At 28.9% G+C, this 22,057-nt stretch overlaps 32 non-coding genes across 32 annotated transcripts; all 32 read right to left on the bottom strand.

The window, feature by feature from the left end:
- Nucleotides 1-1,000: 1,000 nt before the first annotated feature.
- On the bottom strand, nucleotides 1,001-1,072 carry TRNAC-GCA (transfer RNA cysteine (anticodon GCA)). The gene has a single exon. It is a non-coding gene; the product is annotated as a tRNA-Cys (tRNA).
- Nucleotides 1,073-1,947: 875 nt separating this feature from the next.
- On the bottom strand, nucleotides 1,948-2,019 carry TRNAC-GCA (transfer RNA cysteine (anticodon GCA)). Its single transcript has one exon. It is a non-coding gene; the product is annotated as a tRNA-Cys (tRNA).
- A 404-nt stretch (nucleotides 2,020-2,423) lies between these two features.
- Nucleotides 2,424-2,495, bottom strand: TRNAC-GCA (transfer RNA cysteine (anticodon GCA)). The gene has a single exon. It is a non-coding gene; the product is annotated as a tRNA-Cys (tRNA).
- Nucleotides 2,496-3,369: 874 nt separating this feature from the next.
- On the bottom strand, nucleotides 3,370-3,441 carry TRNAC-ACA (transfer RNA cysteine (anticodon ACA)). Its single transcript has one exon. It is a non-coding gene; the product is annotated as a tRNA-Cys (tRNA).
- A 406-nt stretch (nucleotides 3,442-3,847) lies between these two features.
- On the bottom strand, nucleotides 3,848-3,919 carry TRNAC-GCA (transfer RNA cysteine (anticodon GCA)). The gene has a single exon. It is a non-coding gene; the product is annotated as a tRNA-Cys (tRNA).
- An 878-nt stretch (nucleotides 3,920-4,797) lies between these two features.
- On the bottom strand, nucleotides 4,798-4,869 carry TRNAC-GCA (transfer RNA cysteine (anticodon GCA)). Its single transcript has one exon. It is a non-coding gene; the product is annotated as a tRNA-Cys (tRNA).
- Nucleotides 4,870-5,275: 406 nt separating this feature from the next.
- TRNAC-GCA (transfer RNA cysteine (anticodon GCA)) lies at nucleotides 5,276-5,347 on the bottom strand. Its single transcript has one exon. It is a non-coding gene; the product is annotated as a tRNA-Cys (tRNA).
- Nucleotides 5,348-5,753: 406 nt separating this feature from the next.
- Nucleotides 5,754-5,825, bottom strand: TRNAC-GCA (transfer RNA cysteine (anticodon GCA)). Its single transcript has one exon. It is a non-coding gene; the product is annotated as a tRNA-Cys (tRNA).
- Nucleotides 5,826-6,226: 401 nt separating this feature from the next.
- Nucleotides 6,227-6,298, bottom strand: TRNAC-GCA (transfer RNA cysteine (anticodon GCA)). Its single transcript has one exon. It is a non-coding gene; the product is annotated as a tRNA-Cys (tRNA).
- A 403-nt stretch (nucleotides 6,299-6,701) lies between these two features.
- Nucleotides 6,702-6,773, bottom strand: TRNAC-GCA (transfer RNA cysteine (anticodon GCA)). Its single transcript has one exon. It is a non-coding gene; the product is annotated as a tRNA-Cys (tRNA).
- Nucleotides 6,774-7,654: 881 nt separating this feature from the next.
- TRNAC-GCA (transfer RNA cysteine (anticodon GCA)) lies at nucleotides 7,655-7,726 on the bottom strand. The gene has a single exon. It is a non-coding gene; the product is annotated as a tRNA-Cys (tRNA).
- An 885-nt stretch (nucleotides 7,727-8,611) lies between these two features.
- TRNAC-GCA (transfer RNA cysteine (anticodon GCA)) lies at nucleotides 8,612-8,683 on the bottom strand. Its single transcript has one exon. It is a non-coding gene; the product is annotated as a tRNA-Cys (tRNA).
- Nucleotides 8,684-9,563: 880 nt separating this feature from the next.
- On the bottom strand, nucleotides 9,564-9,635 carry TRNAC-GCA (transfer RNA cysteine (anticodon GCA)). Its single transcript has one exon. It is a non-coding gene; the product is annotated as a tRNA-Cys (tRNA).
- Nucleotides 9,636-10,042: 407 nt separating this feature from the next.
- TRNAC-GCA (transfer RNA cysteine (anticodon GCA)) lies at nucleotides 10,043-10,114 on the bottom strand. Its single transcript has one exon. It is a non-coding gene; the product is annotated as a tRNA-Cys (tRNA).
- Nucleotides 10,115-10,517: 403 nt separating this feature from the next.
- On the bottom strand, nucleotides 10,518-10,589 carry TRNAC-GCA (transfer RNA cysteine (anticodon GCA)). Its single transcript has one exon. It is a non-coding gene; the product is annotated as a tRNA-Cys (tRNA).
- Nucleotides 10,590-10,991: 402 nt separating this feature from the next.
- On the bottom strand, nucleotides 10,992-11,063 carry TRNAC-GCA (transfer RNA cysteine (anticodon GCA)). The gene has a single exon. It is a non-coding gene; the product is annotated as a tRNA-Cys (tRNA).
- Nucleotides 11,064-11,945: 882 nt separating this feature from the next.
- On the bottom strand, nucleotides 11,946-12,017 carry TRNAC-GCA (transfer RNA cysteine (anticodon GCA)). Its single transcript has one exon. It is a non-coding gene; the product is annotated as a tRNA-Cys (tRNA).
- Nucleotides 12,018-12,894: 877 nt separating this feature from the next.
- TRNAC-GCA (transfer RNA cysteine (anticodon GCA)) lies at nucleotides 12,895-12,966 on the bottom strand. Its single transcript has one exon. It is a non-coding gene; the product is annotated as a tRNA-Cys (tRNA).
- Nucleotides 12,967-13,847: 881 nt separating this feature from the next.
- TRNAC-GCA (transfer RNA cysteine (anticodon GCA)) lies at nucleotides 13,848-13,919 on the bottom strand. Its single transcript has one exon. It is a non-coding gene; the product is annotated as a tRNA-Cys (tRNA).
- An 875-nt stretch (nucleotides 13,920-14,794) lies between these two features.
- On the bottom strand, nucleotides 14,795-14,866 carry TRNAC-GCA (transfer RNA cysteine (anticodon GCA)). The gene has a single exon. It is a non-coding gene; the product is annotated as a tRNA-Cys (tRNA).
- Nucleotides 14,867-15,747: 881 nt separating this feature from the next.
- TRNAC-GCA (transfer RNA cysteine (anticodon GCA)) lies at nucleotides 15,748-15,819 on the bottom strand. The gene has a single exon. It is a non-coding gene; the product is annotated as a tRNA-Cys (tRNA).
- Nucleotides 15,820-16,220: 401 nt separating this feature from the next.
- Nucleotides 16,221-16,292, bottom strand: TRNAC-GCA (transfer RNA cysteine (anticodon GCA)). The gene has a single exon. It is a non-coding gene; the product is annotated as a tRNA-Cys (tRNA).
- Nucleotides 16,293-16,687: 395 nt separating this feature from the next.
- On the bottom strand, nucleotides 16,688-16,759 carry TRNAC-GCA (transfer RNA cysteine (anticodon GCA)). The gene has a single exon. It is a non-coding gene; the product is annotated as a tRNA-Cys (tRNA).
- Nucleotides 16,760-17,628: 869 nt separating this feature from the next.
- Nucleotides 17,629-17,700, bottom strand: TRNAC-GCA (transfer RNA cysteine (anticodon GCA)). The gene has a single exon. It is a non-coding gene; the product is annotated as a tRNA-Cys (tRNA).
- Nucleotides 17,701-18,105: 405 nt separating this feature from the next.
- Nucleotides 18,106-18,177, bottom strand: TRNAC-GCA (transfer RNA cysteine (anticodon GCA)). The gene has a single exon. It is a non-coding gene; the product is annotated as a tRNA-Cys (tRNA).
- A 400-nt stretch (nucleotides 18,178-18,577) lies between these two features.
- TRNAC-GCA (transfer RNA cysteine (anticodon GCA)) lies at nucleotides 18,578-18,649 on the bottom strand. The gene has a single exon. It is a non-coding gene; the product is annotated as a tRNA-Cys (tRNA).
- A 402-nt stretch (nucleotides 18,650-19,051) lies between these two features.
- On the bottom strand, nucleotides 19,052-19,123 carry TRNAC-GCA (transfer RNA cysteine (anticodon GCA)). The gene has a single exon. It is a non-coding gene; the product is annotated as a tRNA-Cys (tRNA).
- A 407-nt stretch (nucleotides 19,124-19,530) lies between these two features.
- Nucleotides 19,531-19,602, bottom strand: TRNAC-GCA (transfer RNA cysteine (anticodon GCA)). The gene has a single exon. It is a non-coding gene; the product is annotated as a tRNA-Cys (tRNA).
- A 404-nt stretch (nucleotides 19,603-20,006) lies between these two features.
- On the bottom strand, nucleotides 20,007-20,078 carry TRNAC-GCA (transfer RNA cysteine (anticodon GCA)). Its single transcript has one exon. It is a non-coding gene; the product is annotated as a tRNA-Cys (tRNA).
- An 871-nt stretch (nucleotides 20,079-20,949) lies between these two features.
- TRNAC-GCA (transfer RNA cysteine (anticodon GCA)) lies at nucleotides 20,950-21,021 on the bottom strand. Its single transcript has one exon. It is a non-coding gene; the product is annotated as a tRNA-Cys (tRNA).
- Nucleotides 21,022-21,426: 405 nt separating this feature from the next.
- Nucleotides 21,427-21,498, bottom strand: TRNAC-GCA (transfer RNA cysteine (anticodon GCA)). Its single transcript has one exon. It is a non-coding gene; the product is annotated as a tRNA-Cys (tRNA).
- A 401-nt stretch (nucleotides 21,499-21,899) lies between these two features.
- On the bottom strand, nucleotides 21,900-21,971 carry TRNAC-GCA (transfer RNA cysteine (anticodon GCA)). The gene has a single exon. It is a non-coding gene; the product is annotated as a tRNA-Cys (tRNA).
- Nucleotides 21,972-22,057: the final 86 nt, after the last annotated feature.

Here is a 22,057-nt window from a genome sequence, read left to right as displayed (position 1 = left end):
ATTAACAAGTAATAAAGCAAGAATTATTTGGTTTAAAAAGATTTATCTTCAGGGAACACTCGGAGATGAACCAAGGACCTCTTGATCAGCAGTCAAAAGCTCTGCCACTGAGCTATACCCCCAAAACTTAAGCAATGCACACTCTTTTTTTTTTTTTTTTTTTAAATTACATTAAAGCTATGAGAACTTTACAAAGTTTTACATTGTGATTATTTTTTCTTTCCGATGCATTTTTCTTCTTTAAAAATCTTTAATGAATTCAAAAAGTACAGACAAATAATCAGGAATTTTTATTTTACAAGTCAATTCTTAGTTTTAGAGTCTTCCAAAGTGCTAAAAGTATCATCTTATAGATTTTTTACATTGACTTTTTACAGACAACGTTTTTCGACCTTTTGGCTGATTTTTTAAATAGATTTCATATGAAGAAAGCACATCAATATGGATTCAACATTATATGCCTAAAATGTTTTAATGGATAAACAAGTAATAAAGCAAGAATTATTTGGTTTAAAAAGATTTATCTTCAGGGGGCACTCGGAGTTGAACCAATTACCTCTTGATCTGCAGTCAAATGCTCTGCCACTGAGCTATACCCCCAAAACTTAAGTAATGCACACTCTTTTTTTTTTTTTTAAATTACATTAAAGCTATAAGAACTTTACAAAGTTTTACATTGTGATTATTTTTTCTTTCCGATGCATTTTTCTTCTTTAAAAATCTTTAATGAATTCAAAAAGTACAGACAAATAATCAGGAATTTTTATTTTACAAGTCAATTCTTAGTTTTAGAGACTTCCAAAGTGCTAAAATTATCATCTTATAGATTTTTTACATTGACTTTTTCAGACAATGTTTTTTGACCATTTGGCTGATTTTTTAAATAGATTTCATATGAAGAAAGCACATCAATATGCATTCAACGTTATATGCCTAAAATGTTTTAATGGATAAACAAGTAATAAAGCTAGAATTATTTGGTTTAAAAAGATTTATTTTCAGGGGGCACTCGGAGTTGAACCAAGGACCTCTTGATCTGCAGTCAAATGCTCTGCCACTGAGCTATACCCCCAAAACTTAAGCAATGCACACTCTTTTTTTTTTAAATTACATTAAAGCTATAAGAACTTTACAAAGTTTTACATTGTGATTATTTTTTCTTTCTGATGCATTTTTCTTCTTTAAAAATCTTTAATGAATTCAAAAAGTACAGACAAATAATCAGGAATTTTTATTTTACAAGTCAATTCTTCGTTTTAGAGTCTTCCAAAGTGCTAAAAGTATCATCTTATAGATTTTTTACATTGACTTTTTTCAGACAACGTTTTTCGACCTTTTGGCTGATTTTTTAAATAGATTTCATATGAAGAAAGCACATCAATATGCATTCAACGTTATATGCCTAAAATGTTTTAATGGATAAAAAAGTAATAAAGCAAGAATTATTTGGTTTAAAAAGATTTATCTTCAGGGGGCACTCGGAGTTGACCCAAGGACCTCTTGATCTGCAGTCAAATGCTCTGCCACTGAGCTATGCCCCCAAAACTTAAGTAATGCACCCTCTTTTTTTTTTTTTTTTTTTTAAATTACATTAAAGCTATAAGAACTTTACAAAGTTTTACATTGTGATTATTTTTTCTTTCCGATGCATTTTTCTTCTCTAAAAATCTTTAATGAATTCAAAAAGTACAGACAAATAATCAGGAATTTTTATTTTACAAGTCAATTCTTAGTTTTAGAGTCTTCCAAAGTGCTAAAAGTATCATCTTATAGATTTTTTACATTGACTTTTTCAGACAATGTTTTTTGACCTTTTGGCTGATTTTTTAAATAGATTTCATATGAAGAAAGCACATCAATATGCATTCAACGTTATATGCCTAAAATGTTTTAATGGATAAACAAGTAATAAAGCTAGAATTATTTGGTTTAAAAAGATTTATCTTCAGGGGGCACTCAGAATTGAACCAAGGACCTCTTGATCTGCAGTCAAATGCTCTGCCACTGAGCTATACCCCCAAAACTTAAGCAATGCACATTTTTTTTTTTTTTTTTTTTAAATTACATTAAAGCTATAAGAACTTTACAAAGTTTTACATTGTGATTATTTTTTCTTTCCGATGCATTTTTCTTCTTTAAAAATCTTTAATGAATTCAAAAAGTACAGACAAATAATCAGGAATTTTTATTTTCCAAGTCAATTCTTAGTTTTAGAGTCTTAGAAAGTGCTAAAAGTATCATCTTATAGATTTTTTACATTGACTTTTTTCAGACAATGTTTTTCGACCTTTTGGCTGATTTTTTAAATAGATTTCATATGAAGAAAGCACATCAATATGCATTCAACGTTATATGCCTAAAATGTTTTAATGGATAAACAAGTAATAAAGCAAGAAGTATTTGGTTTAAAAAGATTTATCTTCAGGGGGCACTCGGAGTTGAACCAAGGACCTCTTGATCTGCAGTCAAATGCTCTGCCACTGAGCTATACCCCCAAAACTTAAATAATGCACCCTCTTTTTTTTTTTTTTTTTAAATTACATTAAAGCTATAAGAACTTTACAAAGTTTTACATTGTGATTATTTTTTCTTTCCGATGCATTTTTCTTCTCTAAAAATCTTTAATGAATTCAAAAAGTACAGACAAATAATCAGGAATTTTTATTTTACAAGTCAATTCTTAATTTTAGAGTCTTCCAAAGTGCTAAAAGTATCATCTTATAGATTTTTTACATTGACTTTTTACAGACAACGTTTTCGACATTTTGGCTGATTTTTTAAATAGATTTCATATGAAGAAAGCACATCAATATGCATTCAACGTTATATGCCTAAAATGTTTTAATGGATAAACAAGTAATAAAGCAAGAAGTATTTGGTTTAAAAAGATTTATCTTCAGGGGGCACTCAGAGTTGAACCAAGGACCTCTTAATCTGCAGTCAAATGCTCTAACACTGAGATATACCCCCAAAACTTAAGTAATCACACTCTTTTTTTTTTTTTTTTAAATTACATTAAAGCTATAAGAACTTTACAAAGCTTTACATTGTGATTATTTTTTCTTTCCGATGCATTTTTCTTCTCTAAAAATCTTTAATGAATTCAAAAAGTACAGACAAATAATCAGGAATTTTTATTTTACAAGTCAATTCTTAGTTTTAGAGTCTTCCAAAGTGCTAAAAGTATCATCTTATAGATTTTTTACATTGACTTTTTACAGACAACGTTTTTCGACCTTTTGGCTAATTTTTTAAATAGATTTCATAAGAAAGCACATCAATATGCATTCAACGTTATATGCCTAAAATGTTTTAATGGATAAACAAGTAATAAAGCTAGAATTATTTGGTTTAAAAAGATTTATCTTCAGGGGGCACTTGGAGTTGAACCAAGGACCTCTTGATCTGTAGTCAAATGCTCTGCCACTGAGCTATACCCCGAAAACTTAAGTAATGCACACTCTTTTTTTTTTTTTTTTTTTTAAATTACTTTAAAGCTATAAGAACTTTACAAAGTTTTACATTGTGATTATTTTTTCTTTACGCTGCATTTTTCTTCTTTAAAAATCTTTAATGAATTCAAAAAGTACAGACAAATAATCAGGAATTTTTATTTTACAAGTCAATTCTTAGTTTTAGAGTCTTCCAAAGTGCTAAAAGTATCATCTTATAGATTTTTTACATTGACTTTTTCAGACAACGTTTTTCGACCTTTTGGCTGATTTTTTAAATAGATTTCATATGAAGAAAGCACATCAATATGCATTCAATGTTATATGCCTAAAATGTTTTAATGGATAAACAAGTAATAAAGCTAGAATTATTTGGTTTAAATAGATTTATCTTCAGGGGGCACTCGGAGTTGAACCAAGGACCTCTTGATCTGCAGTCAAATGCTCTGCCACTGAGCTATACCCCCAAAACTTAAGCAATGCACCCTCTTTTTTTTTTTTTTTTTTAAATTACATTAAAGCTATAAGAACTTTACAAAGTTTTACATTGTGATTATTTTTTCTTTCCGATGCATTTTTCTTCTCTAAAAATCTTTAATGAATTCAAAAAGTACAGACAAATAATCAGGAATTTTTATTTTACAAGTCAATTCTTAGTTTTAGAGTCTTCCAAAGTGCTAAAAGTATCATCTTATAGATTTTTTACATTGACTTTTTACAGACAACGTTTTTCGACCTTTTGGCTGATTTTTTAAATAGATTTCATATGAAGAAAGCACATCAATATGCATTCAACGTTATATGCCTAAAATGTTTTAATGGATAAACAAGTAATAAAGCTAGAATTATTTGGTTTAAAAAGATTTATCTTCAGGGGGCACTCAGAGTTGAACCAAGGACCTCTTGATCTGCAGTCAAATGCTCTGCCACTGAGCTATACCCCCAAAACTTAAGTAATGCACACTCTTTTTTTTTTTTTTTTAATTACATTAAAGCTATAAGAACTTTAGAAAGTTTTACATTGTGATTATTTTTTCTTTCCGATGCATTTTTCTTCTTTAAAAATCTTTAATGAATTCAAAAAGTACAGACAAATAATCAGGAATTTTTATTTTACAAGTCAATTCTTAGTTTTAGAGTCTTCCAAAGTGCTAAAATTATCATCTTATAGATTTTTTACATTGACTTTTTCAGACAACGTTTTTTGACCTTTTGGCTGATTTTTTAAATAGATTTCATATGAAGAAAGCACATCAATATGCATTCAACGTTATATGCCTAAAATGTTTTAATGGATAAACAAGTAATAAAGCTAGAATTATTTGGTTTAAAAAGATTTATTTTCAGGAGGCACTCGGAGTTGAACCAAGGACCTCTTGATCTGCAGTCAAATGCTCTGCCACTGAGCTATACCCCCAAAACTTAAGTAATGCTCCCTCTTTTTTTTTTTTTTTTTTTAAATTACATTAAAGCTATAAGAACTTTACAAAGTTTTACATTGTGATTATTTTTTCTTTCCGATGCATTTTTCTTCTCTAAAAATCTTTAATGAATTCAAAAAGTACAGACAAATAATCAGGAATTTTTATTTTACAAGTCAATTCTTAGTTTTAGAGTCTTCCAAAGTGCTAAAAGTATCATCTTATAGATTTTTTACATTGACTTTTAACAAACAACGTTTTTCGACCTTTTGGCTGATTTTTTAAATAGATTTCATATGAAGAAAGCACATCAATATGCATTCAACCTTATATGCCTAAAATGTTTTAATGGATAAACAAGTAATAAAGCAAGAATTATTTGGTTTAAAAAGATTTATCTTCAGGGGGCACTCGGAGTTGAACCAAGGACCTCTTGATCTGCAGTCAAATGCTCTGCCACTGAGCTATACCCCCAAAACTTAAGTAATGCTCCCTCTTTTTTTTTTTTTTTTTTTAAATTACATTAAAGCTATAAGAACTTTACAAAGTTTTACATTGTGATTATTTTTTCTTTCCGATGCATTTTTCTTCCCTAAAAATCTTTAATGAATTCAAAAAGTACAGACAAATAATCAGGAATTTTTATTTTACAAGTCAATTCTTAGTTTTAGAGTCTTCCAAAGTGCTAAAAGTATCATCTTATAGATTTTTTACATTGACTTTTTTCAGACAACGTTTTTCGACCTTTTGGCTGATTTTTTAAATAGATTTCATATGAAGAAAGCACATCAATATGCATTCAACGTTATATGCCTAAAATGTTTTAATGGATAAACAAGTAATAAAGCAAGAATTATTTGGTTTAAAAAAATTTATCTTCAGGGGGCACTCGGAGTTGAACCAAGGACCTCTTGATCTGCAGTCAAATGCTCTGCCACTGAGCTATACCCCCAAAAATTAAGTAATGCACACTCTTTTTTTTTTTTTTTAAATTACATTAAAGCTATAAGAACTTTAGAAAGTTTTACATTGTGATTATTTTTTCTTTCCGATGCATTTTTCTTCTTTAAAAATCTTTAATGAATTCAAAAAGTACAGACAAATAATCAGGAATTTTTATTTTACAAGTCAATTCTTAGTTTTAGAGTCTTCCAAAGTGCTAAAATTATCATCTTATAGATTTTTTACATTGACTTTTTCAGACAACGTTTTTTGACCTTTTGGCTGATTTTTTAAATAGATTTCATATGAAGAAAGCACATCAATATGCATTCAACGTTATATGCCTAAAATGTTTTAATGGATAAACAAGTAATAAAGCTAGAATTATTTGGTTTAAAAAGATTTATTTTCAGGAGGCACTCGGAGTTGAACCAAGGACCTCTTGATCTGCAGTCAAATGCTCTGCCACTGAGCTATACCCCCAAAACTTAAGCAATACACACTCTTTTTTTTTTTTTTTTAAATTACATTAAAGCTATAAGAACTTTACAAAGTTTTACATTGTGATTATTTTTTCTTTCCGATGCATTTTTCTTCTCTAAAAATCTTTAATGAATTCAAAAAGTACAGACAAATAATCAGGAATTTTTATTTTACAAGTCAATTCTTAGTTTTAGAGTCTTCCAAAGTGCTAAAAGTATCATCTTATAGATTTTTTACATTGACTTTTTTCAGACAACGTTTTTCGACCTTTTGGCTGATTTTTAAAATAGATTTCATATGAAGAAAGCACATCAATATGCATTCAACGTTATATGCCTAAAATGTTTTAATGGATAAACAAGTAATAAAGCAAGAATTATTTGGTTTAAAAAGATTTATCTTCAGGGGGCACTCGGAGTTGAACCAAGGACCTCTTGATCTGCAGTCAAATGCTCTGCCACTGAGCTATACCCCCAAAACTTAAGTAACGCTCCCTCTTTTTTTTTTTTTTTTTTTAAATTACATTAAAGCTATAAGAACTTTACAAAGTTTTACATTGTGATTATTTTTTCTTTCCGATGCATTTTTCTTCTCTAAAAATCTTTAATGAATTCAAAAAGAACAGACAAATAATCAGGAATTTTTATTTTACAAGTCAATTCTTAGTTTTAGAGTCTTCCAAAGTGCTAAAAGTATCATCTTATAGATTTTTAACATTGACTTTTTACATACAACGTTTTTCGACCTTTTGGCTGATTTTTTAAATAGATTTCATATGAAGAAAGCACATCAATATGCATTCAACGTTATATGCCTAAAATGTTTTAATGGATAAACAAGTAATAAAGCTAGAATTATTTGGTTTAAAAAGATTTATCTTCAGGGGGCACTCAGAGTTGAACCAAGGACCTCTTAATCTGCAGGCAAATGCTCTGCCACTGAGCTATACCCCCAAAACTTAAATAATGCACCCTCTTTTTTTTTTTCTTTTTTAATTACATTAAAGCTATAAGAACTTTACAAAGTTTTGCATTGTGATTATTTTTTCTTTCCGATGCATTTTTCTTCTCTAAAAATCTTTAATGAATTCAAAAAGTACAGACAAATAATCAGGAATTTTTATTTTACAAGTCAATTCTTAGTTTTAGAGTCTTCCAAAGTGCTAAAAGTATCATCTTATAGATTTTTTACATTGACTTTTTCAGACAACGTTTTTCGACCTTTTGGCTGATTTTTTAAATAGATTTCATATGAAGAAAGCACATCAATATGCATTCAACGTTATATGCCTAAAATGTTTTAATGGATAAACAAGTAATAAAGCAAGAATTATTTGGTTTAAAAAGATTTATCTTCAGGGGGCACTCGGAGTTGAACCAAGGACCTCTTGATCTGCAGTCAAATGCTCTGCCACTGAGCTATACCCCCAAAACTTAAGTAATGCTCCCTCTTTTTTTTTTTTTTTTTTTAAATTACATTAAAGCTATAAGAACTTTACAAAGTTTTACATTGTGATTATTTTTTCTTTCCGATGCATTTTTCTTCTCTAAAAATCTTTAATGAATTCAAAAAGTACAGACAAATAATCAGGAATTTTTATTTTACAAGTCAATTCTTAGTTTTAGAGTCTTCCAAAGTGCTAAAAGTATCATCTTATACATTTTTTACATTGACTTTTTACAGACAACGTTTTTCGACCTTTTGGCTGATTTTTTAAATAGATTTCATATGAAGAAAGCACATCAATATGCATTCAACGTTATATGCCTAAAATGCTTTAATGGATAAACAAGTAATAAAGCTAGAATTATTTGGTTTAAAAAGATTTATCTTCAGGGGGCACTTGGAGTTGAACTAAGGACCTCTTGATCTGCAGTCAAATGCTCTGCCACTGAGCTATACCCCCAAAACTTAAGTAATGCACACTCTTTTATTTATTTTTTTTTTTAATTTACATTAAAGCTATAAGAACTTTACAAAGTTTTACATTGTGATTATTTTTTCTTTCCGATGCATTTTTCTTCTCTAAAAATCTTTAATGAATTCAAAAAGTACAGACAAATAATCAGGAATTTTTATTTTACAAGTCAATTCTTAGTTTTAGCGTCTTCCAAAGTGCTAAAAGTATCATCTTATAGATTTTTTACATTGACTTTTTACAGACAACGTTTTTCGACCTTTTGGCTGATTTTTTAAATAGATTTCATATGAAGAAAGCACATCAATATGCATTCAACGTTATATGCCTAAAATGTTTTAATGGATAAACAAGTAATAAAGCTAGAATTATTTGGTTTAAAAAAATTTATCTTCAGGGGGCACTCGGAGTTGAACCAAGGACCTCTTAATCTGCAGTCAAATGCTCTGCCACTGAGCTATACCCCCAAAACTTAAATAATGCACCCTCTTTTTTTTTTTTTTTTTTAATTACATTAAAGCTATAAGAACTTTACAAAGTTTTGCATTGTGATTATTTTTTCTTTCCGATGCATTTTTCTTCTCTAAAAATCTTTATTGAATTCAAAAAGTACAAACAAATAATCAGGATTTTTTATTTTACAAGTCAATTCTTAGTTTTAGAGTCTTCCAAAGTGCTAAAAGTATCATCTTATAAATTTTTTACATTGACTTTTTACAGACAACGTTTTTCGACCTTTAGGCTGATTTTTTAAATAGATTTCATATGAAGAAAGCACATCAATATGCATTCAACGTTATATGCCTAAAATGTTTTAATGGATAAACAAGTAATAAAGCTAGAATTATTTGGTTTAAAAAGATTTATCTTCAGGGGGCACTCGGAGTTGAAACGAAGGACCTCTTAATCTGCAGTCAAATGCTCTGCCACTGAGCTATACCCCCAAAACCTAAGTAATGCACCCTCTATTTATTTTTTTTTTTTTATTACATTAAAGCTATAAGAACTTAACAAAGATTTACATTGTGATTATTCTTTCTTTCCGATGCATTTTTCTTCTCTAAAAATCTTTAATGAATTCAAAAAGTACAGACAAATAATCAGGAATTTTTATTTTAAAAGTCAATTCTTAGTTTTAGAGTCTTCCAAAGTGCTAAAAGTATCATCTTATAGATTTTTTACATTGACTTTTTCAGACAATGTTTTTTGACCTTTTGGCTGATTTTTTAAATAGATTTCATATGAAGAAAGCACATCAATATGCATTCAACGTTATATGCCTAAAATGTTTTAATGGATAAACAAGTAATAAAGCTAGAATTATTTGGTTTAAAAAGATTTATCTTCAGGGGGCACTTGGAGTTGAACCAAGGACCTCTTGATCTGCAGTCAAATGCTCTGCCACTGAGCTATACCCCCAAAACTTAAGTAATGCACACTCTTTTTTTTTTTGTTTTTTTTAATTTACATTAAAGCTATAAGAACTTTACAAAGTTTTACATTGTGATTATTTTTTCTTTCCGATGCATTTTTCTTCTCTAAAAATCTTTAATGAATTCAAAAAGTACAGACAAATAATCAGGAATTTTTATTTTACAAGTCAATTCTTAGTTTTAGCGTCTTCCAAAGTGCTAAAAGTATCATCTTATAGATTTTTTACATTGACTTTTTACAGACAACGTTTTTCGACCTTTTGGCTGATTTTTTAAATAGATTTCATATGAAGAAAGCACATCAATATGCATTCAACGTTATATGCCTAAAATGTTTTAATGGATAAACAAGTAATAAAGCTAGAATTATTTGGTTTAAAAAGATCTATCTTCAGGGGGCACTCGGAGTTGAACCAAGGACCTCTTAATCTGCAGTCAAATGCTCTGCCACTGAGCTATACCCCCAAAACTTAAATAATGCACCCTCTTTTTTTTTTTTTTTTTAATTACATTAAAGCTATAAGAACTTTACAAAGTTTTGCATTGTGATTATTTTTTCTTTCCGATGCATTTTTCTTCTCTAAAAATCTTTATTGAATTCAAAAAGTACAAACAAATAATCAGGATTTTTTATTTTACAAGTCAATTCTTAGTTTTAGAGTCTTCCAAAGTGCTAAAAGTATCATCTTATAAATTTTTTACATTGACTTTTTACAGACAACGTTTTTCGACCTTTAGGCTGATTTTTTAAATAGATTTCATATGAAGAAAGCACATCAATATTCATTCAACGTTATATGCCTAAAATGTTTTAATGGATAAACAAGTAATAAAGCTAGAATTATTTGGTTTAAAAAGATTTATCTTCAGGGGGCACTCGGAGTTGAACCAAGGACCTCTTGATTTGCAGTCAAATGCTCTGCCACTGAGCTATACCCCCAAAACTTAAGCAATGCACACTCTTTTTTTTTTTTTTTAAATTACATTAAAGCTATAAGAACTTTACAAAGTTTTACATTGTGATTATTTTTTCTTTCCGATGCATTTTTCTTCTTTAAAAATCTTTAATGAATTCAAAAAGTACAGACAAATAATCAGGAATTTTTATTTTACAAGTCAATTCTTAGTTTTAGAGTCTTCCAAAGTGCTAAAAGTATCATCTTATAGATTTTTTACATTGACTTTTTACAGACAACGTTTTTCGACCTTTTGGCTGATTTTTTAAATAGATTTCATATGAAGAAAGCACATCAATATGCATTCAACGTTATATGCCTAAAATGCTTTAATGGATAAACAAGTAATAAAGCTAGAATTATTTGGTTTAAAAAGATTTATCTTCAGGGGGCACTTGGAGTTGAACCAAGGACCTCTTGATCTGCAGTCAAATGCTCTGCCACTGAGCTATACCCCCAAAACTTAAGTAATGCACACTCTTTTTTTTTTGTTTTTTTTAATTTACATTAAAGCTATAAGAACTTTACAAAGTTTTACATTGTGATTATTTTTTCTTTCCGATGCATTTTTCTTCTCTAAAAATCTTTAATGAATTCAAAAAGTACAGACAAATAATCAGGAATTTTTATTTTACAAGTCAATTCTTAGTTTTAGCGTCTTCCAAAGTGCTAAAAGTATCATCTTATAGATTTTTTACATTGACTTTTTACAGACAACGTTTTTCGACCTTTTGGCTGATTTTTTAAATAGATTTCATATGAAGAAAGCACATCAATATGCATTCAACGTTATATGCCTAAAATGTTTTAATGGATAAACAAGTAATAAAGCTAGAATTATTTGGTTTAAAAAGATTTATCTTCAGGGGGCACTCGGAGTTGAACCAAGGATCTCTTAATCTGCAGTCAAATGCTCTGCCACTGAGCTATACCCCCAAAACTTAAATAATGCACCCTCTTTTTTTTTTTTTTTTTTAATTACATTAAAGCTATAAGAACTTTACAAAGTTTTGCATTGTGATTATTTTTTCTTTCCGATGCATTTTTCTTCTCTAAAAATCTTTAATGAATTCAAAAAGTACAGACAAATAATCAGGAATTTTTATTTTACAAGTCAATTCTTAGTTTTAGAGTCTTCCAAAGTGCTAAAAGTATCATCTTATAGATTTTTTACATTGACTTTTTACAGACAACGTTTTTCGAACTTTTGGCTGATTTTTTAAATAGATTTCATATGAAGAAAGCACATCAATATGCATTCAACGTTATATGCCTAAAATGTTTTAATGGATAAACAAGTAATAAAGCTAGAATTATTTGGTTTAAAAAGTTTTATCTTCAGGGGGCACTCGGAGTTGAACCAAGGACCTCTTAATCTGCAGTCAAATGCTCTGCCACTGAGCTATACCCCCAAAACTTAAGTAATGCACCCTCTATTTTTTTTATTTTTTTTATTACATTAAAGCTATAAGAACTCAACAAAGTTTTACATTGTGATTATTCTTGCTTTCCGATGCATTTTTCTTCTCTAAAAATCTTTAATGAATTCAAAAAGTACAGACAAATAATCAGGAATTTTTATTTTACAAGTCAATTCTTAGTTTTAGAGTCTTTCAAAGTGCTAAAAGTATCATCTTATAGATTTTTTACATTGACTTTTTCAGACAACGTTTTTTGACCTTTTGGCTGATTTTTTAAATAGATTTCATATGAAGAAAGCACATCAATATGCATTCAACGTTATATGCCTAAAATGTTTTAATGGATAAACAAGTAATAAAGCTAGAATTATTTGGTTTAAAAAGATTTATCTTCAGGGGGCACTCGAAGTTGAACCAAGGACCACTTGATCTGCAGTCAAATGCTCTGCCACTGAGCTATACCCCCAAAACTTAAGCAATGCACACTCTTTTTTTTTTTTTTTAAATTACATTAAAGCTATAAGAACTTTACAAAGTTTTACATTGTGATTATTTTTTCTTTCCGATGCATTTTTCTTCTTTAAAAATCTTTAATGAATTCAAAAAGTACAGACAAATAATCAGGAATTTTTATTTTACAAGTCAATTCTTAGTTTTAGAGTCTTCCAAAGTGCTAAAAGTATCATCTTATAGATTTTTTACATTGACTTTTTACAGACAACTTTTTTCGACCTTTTGGCTGATTTTTTAAATAGATTTCATATGAAGAAAGCACATCAATATGCATTCAACGTTATATGCCTAAAATGCTTTAATGGATAAACAAGTAATAAAGCTAGAATTATTTGGTTTAAAAAGATTTATCTTCAGGAGGCACTCGGAGTTGAACCAAGGACCTCTTGATCTGCAGTCAAATGCTCTGCCACTGAGCTATACCCCCAAAACTTAAGTAATGCACACTCTTTTTTTTTTTTTTTTTTTAATTTACATTAAAGCTATAAGAACTTTACAAAGTTTTACATTGTGATTATTTTTTCTTTCCGATGCATTTTTCTTCTCTAAAAATCTTTAATGAATTCAAAAAGTACAGACAAATAATCAGGAATTTTTATTTTACAAGTCAATTCTTAGTTTTAGAGTCTTCCAAAGTGCTAAAAGTATCATCTTATAGATTTTTTACATTGACTTTTTACAGACAACGTTTTTTGACCTTTTGGCTGATTTTATAAATAGATTTCATATGAAGAAAGCACATCAATATGCATTCAACGTTATATGCCTAAAATGTTTTAATGGATAAACAAGTAATAAAGCTAGAATTATTTGGTTTAAAAAGATTTATCTTCAGGGGGCACTCGGAGTTGAACCAAGGACCTCTTAATCTGCAGTCAAATGCTCTGCCACTGAGGTATACCCCCAAAACTTAAATAATGCCCCCTCTTTTTTTTTTTTTTTTTAAATTACATTAAAGCTATAAGAACTTTACAAAGTTTTGCATTGTGATTATTTTTTCTTTCCGATGCATTTTTCTTCTCTAAAAATCTTTAATGAATTCAAAAAGTACAGACAAATAATCAGGAATTTTTATTTTACAAGTCAATTCTTAGTTTTAGAGTCTTCCAAAGTGCTAAAAGTATCATCTTATAGATTTTTTACATTGACTTTTTCAGACAACGTTTTTCGACCTTTTGGCTGATTTTTTAAATAGATTTCATATGAAGAAAGCACATCAATATGCATTCAACGTTATATGCCTAAAATGTTTTAATGGATAAACAAGTAATAAAGCAAGAATTATTTGGTTTAAAAAGATTTATCTTCAGGGGGCACTCGGAGTTGAACCAAGGACCTCTTAATCTGCAGTCAAATGCTCTGCCACTGAGCTATACCCCCAAAACTTAAGTAATGCACCCTCTATTTTTTTTTTTTTTTTTTATTACATTAAAGCTATAAGAACTTAACAAAGTTTTACATTGTGATTATTCTTTCTTTCCGATGCATTTTTCTTCTCTAAAAATCTTTAATGAATTCAAAAAGTACAGACAAATAATCAGGAATTTTTATTTTACAAGTCAATTCTTAGTTTTAGAGTCTTCCAAAGTGCTAAAAGTATCATCTTATAGATTTTTTACATTGACTTTTTCAGACGTTTTTTGACCTTTTGGCTGATTTTTTAAATAGATTTCATATGAAGAAAGCACATCAATATGCATTCAACGTTATATGCCTAAAATGTTTTAATGGATAAACAAGTAATAAAGCTAGAATTATTTGGTTTAAAAAGATTTATCTTCAGGGGGCACTCGAAGTTGAACCAAGGACCACTTGATCTGCAGTCAAATGCTCTGCCACTGAGCTATACCCCCAAAACTTAAGCAATGCACACTCTTTTTTTTTTTTTTTAAATTACATTAAAGCTATAAGAACTTTACAAAGTTTTACATTGTGATTATTTTTTCTTTCCGATGCATTTTTCTTCTTTAAAAATCTTTAATGAATTCAAAAAGTACAGACAAATAATCAGGAATTTTTATTTTACAAGTCAATTCTTAGTTTTAGAGTCTTCCAAAGTGCTAAAAGTATCATCTTATAGATTTTTTACATTGACTTTTTACAGACAACTTTTTTCGACCTTTTGGCTGATTTTTTAAATAGATTTCATATGAAGAAAGCACATCAATATGCATTCAACGTTATATGCCTAAAATGCTTTAATGGATAAACAAGTAATAAAGCTAGAATTATTTGGTTTAAAAAGATTTATCTTCAGGGGGCACTCGGAGTTGAACCAAGGACCTCTTAATCTGCAGTCAAATGCTCTGCCACTGAGCTATACCCCCAAAACTTAAGTAATGCACACTCTTTTTTTTTTTTTTTTTTTAATTTACATTAAAGCTATAAGAACTTTACAAAGTTTTACATTGTGATTATTTTTTCTTTCCGATGCATTTTTCTTCTCTAAAAATCTTTAATGAATTCAAAAAGTACAGACAAATAATCAGGAATTTTTATTTTACAAGTCAATTCTTAGTTTTAGAGTCTTCCAAAGTGCTAAAAGTATCATCTTATAGATTTTTTACATTGACTTTTTACAGACAACGCTTTTTGACCTTTTGGCTGATTTTATAAATAGATTTCATATGAAGAAAGCACATCAATATGCATTCAACGTTATATGCCTAAAATGTTTTAATGGATAAACAAGTAATAAAGCTAGAATTATTTGGTTTAAAAAGATTTATCTTCAGGGGGCACTCGGAGTTGAACCAAGGACCTCTTAATCTGCAGTCAAATGCTCTGCCACTGAGGTATACCCCCAAAACTTAAATAATGCCCCCTCTTTTTTTTTTTTTTTTTAAATTACATTAAAGCTATAAGAACTTTACAAAGTTTTGCATTGTGATTATTTTTTCTTTCCGATGCATTTTTCTTCTCTAAAAATCTTTAATGAATTCAAAAAGTACAGACAAATAATCAGGAATTTTTATTTTACAAGTCAATTCTTAGTTTTAGAGTCTTCCAAAGTGCTAAAAGTATCATCTTATAGATTTTTTACATTGACTTTTTCAGACAACGTTTTTCGACCTTTTGGCTGATTTTTTAAATAGATTTCATATGAAGAAAGCACATCAATATGCATTCAACGTTATATGCCTAAAATGTTTTAATGGATAAACAAGTAATAAAGCAAGAATTATTTGGTTTAAAAAGATTTATCTTCAGGGGGCACTCGGAGTTGAACCAAGGACCTCTTAATCTGCAGTCAAATGCTCTGCCACTGAGCTATACCCCCAAAACTTAAGTAATGCACCCTCTATTTTTTTTTTTTTTTTTTATTACATTAAAGCTATAAGAACTTAACAAAGTTTTACATTGTGATTATTCTTTCTTTCCGATGCATTTTTCTTCTCTAAAAATCTTTAATGAATTCAAAAAGTACAGACAAATAATCAGGAATTTTTATTTTACAAGTCAATTCTTAGTTTTAGAGTCTTCCAAAGTGCTAAAAGTATCATCTTATAGATTTTTTACATTGACTTTTTCAGACGTTTTTCGACCTTGTGGCTGATTTTTTAAATAGATTTCATATGAAGAAAGCACATCAATATGCATTCAACGTTATATGCCTAAAATGTTTTAATGGATAAACAAGTAATAAAGCTAGAATTATTTGGTTTAAAAAGATTTATCTTCAGGGGGCACTCGGAGTTGAACCAAGGACCTCTTGATCTGCAGTCAAATGCTCTGCCACTGAGCTATACCCCCAAAACATAAGCAATGCACACTCTTTTTTTTAAATTACATTAAAGCTATAAGAACTTTACAAAGTTTTACATTGTGATTACTTTTTCTTTCCGATGCATTTTTCTTCTCTAAAAATCTTTAATGAATTCTAAAAGTACAGACAAATAATCAGGAATTTTTATTTTACAAGTCAATTCTTAGTTTTAGAGTCTTCCACAGTGCTAAAAGTATCATCGTATAGATTTTTTACATTGACTTTTTACAGACAACGTTTTTCGACCTTTTGGCTGATTTTTTAAATAGATTTCATATGAAGAAAGCACATCAATATGCATTCAACGTTATATGCCTAAAATGTTTTAATGGATAAACAAGTAATAAAGCTAGAATTATTTGGTTTAAAAAGATTTATCTTCAGGGGGCACTCGGAGTTGAACCAAGGACCTCTTAATCTGCAGTCAAATGCTCTGCCACTGAGCTATACCCCCAAAACTTAAATAATGCACCCTCTTTTTTTTTTTAATTACATTAAAGCTATAAGAACTTTACAAAGTTTTGCATTGTGATTATTTTTTCTTTCCGATGCATTTTTCTTCTCTAAAAATCTTTAATGAATTCAAAAAGTACAGACAAATAATCAGGAATTTTTATTTTACAAGTCAATTCTTAGTTTTAGAGTCTTCCAAAGTGCTAAAAGTATCATCTTATAGATTTTTTACATTGACTTTTTCAGACAACGTTTTTCGACCTTTTGGCTGATTTTTTAAATAGATTTCATATGAAGAAAGCACATCATTATGCATTCAACGTTATATGCCTAAAATGTTTTAATGGATAAACAAGTAATAAAGCAAGAATTATTTGGTTTAAAAAGATTTATCTTCAGGGGGCACTCGGAGTTGAACCAAGGACCTCTTAATCTGCAGTCAAATGCTCTGCCCCTGAGCTATACCCCCAAAACTTAAGTAATGCACCCTCTATTTTTTTTTTTTTTTATTACATTAAAGCTATAAGAACTTAACAAAGTTTTACATTGTGATTAATCTTTCTTTCCGATGTATTTTTCTTCTCTAAAAATCTTTAATGAATTCAAAAAGTACAGACAAATAATCAGGAATTTTTATTTTACAAGTCAATTCTTAGTTTTAGAGTCTTCCAAAGTGCTAAAAGTATCATCTTATAGATTTTTCACATTGACTTTTTCAGACAACGTTTTTTGACCTTTTGGCTGATTTTTTAAATAGATTTCATATGAAGAAAGCACATCAATATGCATTCAACGTTATATGCCTAAAATGTTTTAATGGATAAACAAGTAATAAAGCTAGAATTATTTGGTTTAAAAAGATTTATCTTCAGGGGGCACTCGGAGTTGAACCAAGGACCTCTTAATCTGCAGTCAAATGCTCTGCCACTGAGCTATACCCCCAAAACTTAAGTAATGCACACTCTTTTTTTTTTTTTTTTTTTAATTTACATTAAAGCTATAAGAACTTTACAAAGTTTTACATTGTGATTATTTTTTCTTTCCGATGCATTTTTCTTCTCTAAAAATCTTTAATGAATTCAAAAAGTACAGACAAATAATCAGGAATTTTTATTTTACAAGTCAATTCTTAGTTTTAGAGTCTTCCAAAGTGCTAAAAGTATCATCTTATAGATTTTTTACATTGACTTTTTCAGACAACGTTTTTCGACCTTTTGGCTGATTTTTTAAATAGATTTCATATGAAGAAAGCACATCATTATGCATTCAACGTTATATGCCTAAAATGTTTTAATGGATAAACAAGTAATAAAGCAAGAATTATTTGGTTTAAAAAGATTTATCTTCAGGGGGCACTCGGAGTTGAACCAAGGACCTCTTAATCTGCAGTCAAATGCTCTGCCACTGAGCTATACCCCCAAAACTTAAGTAATGTACCCTCTATTTTTTTTTTTATTATTACATTAAAGCTATAAGAACTTAACAAAGTTTTACATTGTGATTATTCTTTCTTTCCGATGTATTTTTCTTCTCTAAAAATCTTTAATGAATTCAAAAAGTACAGACAAATAATCAGGAATTTTTATTTTACAAGTCATTTCTTAGTTTTAGAGTCTTCCAAAGTGCTAAAAGTATCATCTTATAGATTTTTCACATTGACTTTTTCAGACAACGTTTTTTGACCTTTTGGCTGATTTTTTAAATAGATTTCATATGAAGAAAGCACATCAATATGCATTCAACGTTATATGCCTAAAATGTTTTAATGGATAAACAAGTAATAAAGCTAGAATTATTTGGTTTAAAAAGATTTATCTTCAGGGGGCACTCGGAGTTGAACCAAGGACCTCTTGATCTGCAGTCAAATGCTCTGCCACTGAGCTATACCCCCAAAACTTAAGCAATGCACACTCTTTTTTTTTTTTTTTAAATTACATTAAAGCTATAAGAACTTTACAAAGTTTTACATTGTGATTATTTTTTCTTTCCGATGCATTTTTCTTCTTTAAAAATCTTTAATGAATTCAAAAAGTACAGACAAATAATCAGGAATTTTTATTTTACAAGTCAATTCTTAGTTTTAGAGTCTTCCAAAGTGCTAAAAGTATCATCTTATAGATTTTTTACATTGACTTTTTACAGACAACGTTTTTCGACCTTTTGGCTGATTTTTTAAATAGATTTCATATGAAGAAAGCACATCAATATGCATTCAACGTTATATGCCTAAAATGCTTTAATGGATAAACAAGTAATAAAGCTAGAATTATTTGGTTTAAAAAGACTTATCTTCAGGGGGCACTTGGAGTTGAACCAAGGACCTCTTGATCTGCAGTCAAATGCTCTGCCACTGAGCTATACCCCCAAAACTTAAGTAATGCACACTCTTTTTTTTTTTGTTTTTTTTAATTTACATTAAAGCTATAAGAACTTTACAAAGTTTTACATTGTGATTATTTTTTCTTTCCGATGCATTTTTCTTCTCTAAAAATCTTTAATGAATTCAAAAAGTACAGACAAATAATCAGGAATTTTTATTTTACAAGTCAATTCTTAGTTTTAGCGTCTTCCAAAGTGCTAAAAGTATCATCTTATAGATTTTTTACATTGACTTTTTACAGACAACGTTTTTCGACCTTTTGGCTGATTTTTTAAATAGATTTCATATGAAGAAAGCACATCAATATGCATTCAACGTTATGTGCCTAAAATGTTTTAATGGATAAACAAGTAATAAAGCTAGAATTATTTGGTTTAAAAAGATCTATCTTCAGGGGGCACTCGGAGTTGAACCAAGGACCTCTTAATCTGCAGTCAAATGCTCTGCCACTGAGCTATACCCCCAAAACTTAAATAATGCACCCTCTTTTTTTTTTTTTTTTTTAATTACATTAAAGCTATAAGAACTTTACAAAGTTTTGCATTGTGATTATTTTTTCTTTCCGATGCATTTTTCTTCTCTAAAAATCTTTAATGAATTCAAAAAGTACAGACAAATAATCAGGAATTTTTATTTTACAAGTCAATTCTTAGTTTTAGAGTCTTCCAAAGTGCTAAAAGTATCATCTTATAGATTTTTTACATTGACTTTTTACAGACAACGTTTTTCGAACTTTTGGCTGATTTTTTAAATAGATTTCATATGAAGAAAGCACATCAATATGCATTCAACGTTATATGCCTAAAATGTTTTAATGGATAAACAAGTAATAAAGCTAGAATTATTTGGTTTAAAAAGATTTATCTTCAGGGGGCACTCGGAGTTGAACCAAGGACCTCTTAATCTGCAGTCAAATGCTCTGCCACTGAGCTATACCCCCAAAACTTAAGTAATGCACCCTCTATTTTTTTTTTTATTACATTAAAGCTATAAGAACTCAACAAAGTTTTACATTGTGATTATTCTTTCTTTCCGATGCATTTTTCTTCTCTAAAAATCTTTAATGAATTAAAAAAGTACAGACAAATAATCAGGAATTTTTATTTTACAAGTCAATTCTTAGTTTTAGAGTCTTTCAAAGTGCTAAAAGTATCATCTTATAGATTTTTTACATTGACTTTTCCAGACAACGTTTTTTGACCTTTTGGCTGATTTTTTAAATAGATTTCATATGAAGAAAGCACATCAATATGCATTCAACGTTATATGCCTAAAATGTTTTAATGGATAAACAAGTAATAAAGCTAGAATTATTTGGTTTAAAAAGATTTATCTTCAGGGGGCACTCGAAGTTGAACCAAGGACCACTTGATCTGCAGTCAAATGCTCTGCCACTGAGCTATACCCCCAAAACTTAAGCAATGCACACTCTTTTTTTTTTTTTTTAAATTACATTAAAGCTATAAGAACTTTACAAAGTTTTACATTGTGATTATTTTTTCTTTCCGATGCATTTTTCTTCTTTAAAAATCTTTAATGAATTCAAAAAGTACAGACAAATAATCAGGAATTTTTATTTTACAAGTCAATTCTTAGTTTTAGAGTCTTCCAAAGTGCTAAAAGTATCATCTTATAGATTTTTTACATTGACTTTTTACAGACAACTTTTTTCGACCTTTTGGCTGATTTTTTAAATAGATTTCATATGAAGAAAGCACATCAATATGCATTCAACGTTATATGCCTAAAATGCTTTAATGGATAAACAAGTAATAAAGCTAGAATTATTTGGTTTAAAAAGATTTATCTTCAGGGGGCACTCGGAGTTGAACCAAGGACCTCTTGATCTGCAGTCAAATGCTCTGCCACTGAGCTATACCCCCAAAACTTAAGTAATGCACACTCTTTTTTTTTTTTTTTTTTTAATTTACATTAAAGCTATAAGAACTTTACAAAATTTTACATTGTGATTATTTTTTCTTTCCGATGCATTTTTCTTCTCTAAAAATCTTTAATGAATTCAAAAAGTACAGACAAATAATCAGGAATTTTTATTTTACAAGTCAATTCTTAGTTTTAGAGTCTTCCAAAGTGCTAAAAGTATCATCTTATAGATTTTTTACATTGACTTTTTCAGACAACGTTTTTCGACCTTTTGGCTGATTTTTTAAATAGATTTCATATGAAGAAAGCACATCAATATGCATTCAACGTTATATGCCTAAAATGTTTTAATGGATAAACAAGTAATAAAGCAAGAATTATTTGGTTTAAAAAGATTTATCTTCAGGGGGCACTCGGAGTTGAACCAAGGACCTCTTAATCTGCAGTCAAATGCTCTGCCACTGAGCTATACCCCCAAAACTTAAGTAATGCACCCTCTATTTTTTTTTTTTTTTTTTATTACGTTAAAGCTATAAGAACTTAACAAAGTTTTACATTGTGATTATTCTTTCTTTCCGATGCATTTTTCTTCTCTAAAAATCTTTAATGAATTCAAAAAGTATAGACAAATAATCAGGAATTTTTATTTTACAAGTCAATTCTTAGTTTTAGAGTCTTCCAAAGTGCTAAAAGTATCATCTTATAGATTTTTTACATTGACTTTTTCAGACGTTTTTTGACCTTTTGGCTGATTTTTTAAATAGATTTCATATGAAGAAAGCACATCAATATGCATTCAACGTTATATGCCTAAAATGTTTTAATGGATAAACAAGTAATAAAGCTAGAATTATTTGGTTTAAAAAGATTTATCTTCAGGGGGCACTCGGAGTTGAACCAAGGACCTCTTGATCTGCAGTCAAATGCTCTGCCACTGAGCTATACCCCCAAAACTTAAGCAATGCACACTCTTTTTTTTAAATTACATTAAAGCTATAAGAACTTTACAAAGTTTTACATTGTGATTACTTTTTC

This window comes from Phyllobates terribilis, unplaced genomic scaffold, assembly GCF_046119375.1.
Source record: "Phyllobates terribilis strain yellow unplaced genomic scaffold, ASM4611937v1 Scaffold_1__5_contigs__length_1240528914, whole genome shotgun sequence".
Lineage (NCBI taxonomy): Eukaryota > Metazoa > Chordata > Amphibia > Anura > Dendrobatidae > Phyllobates > Phyllobates terribilis.
The sequence above is the reverse complement of the archived record's forward strand: the minus strand, read 5'-3'. Positions and strand labels throughout refer to the sequence as shown.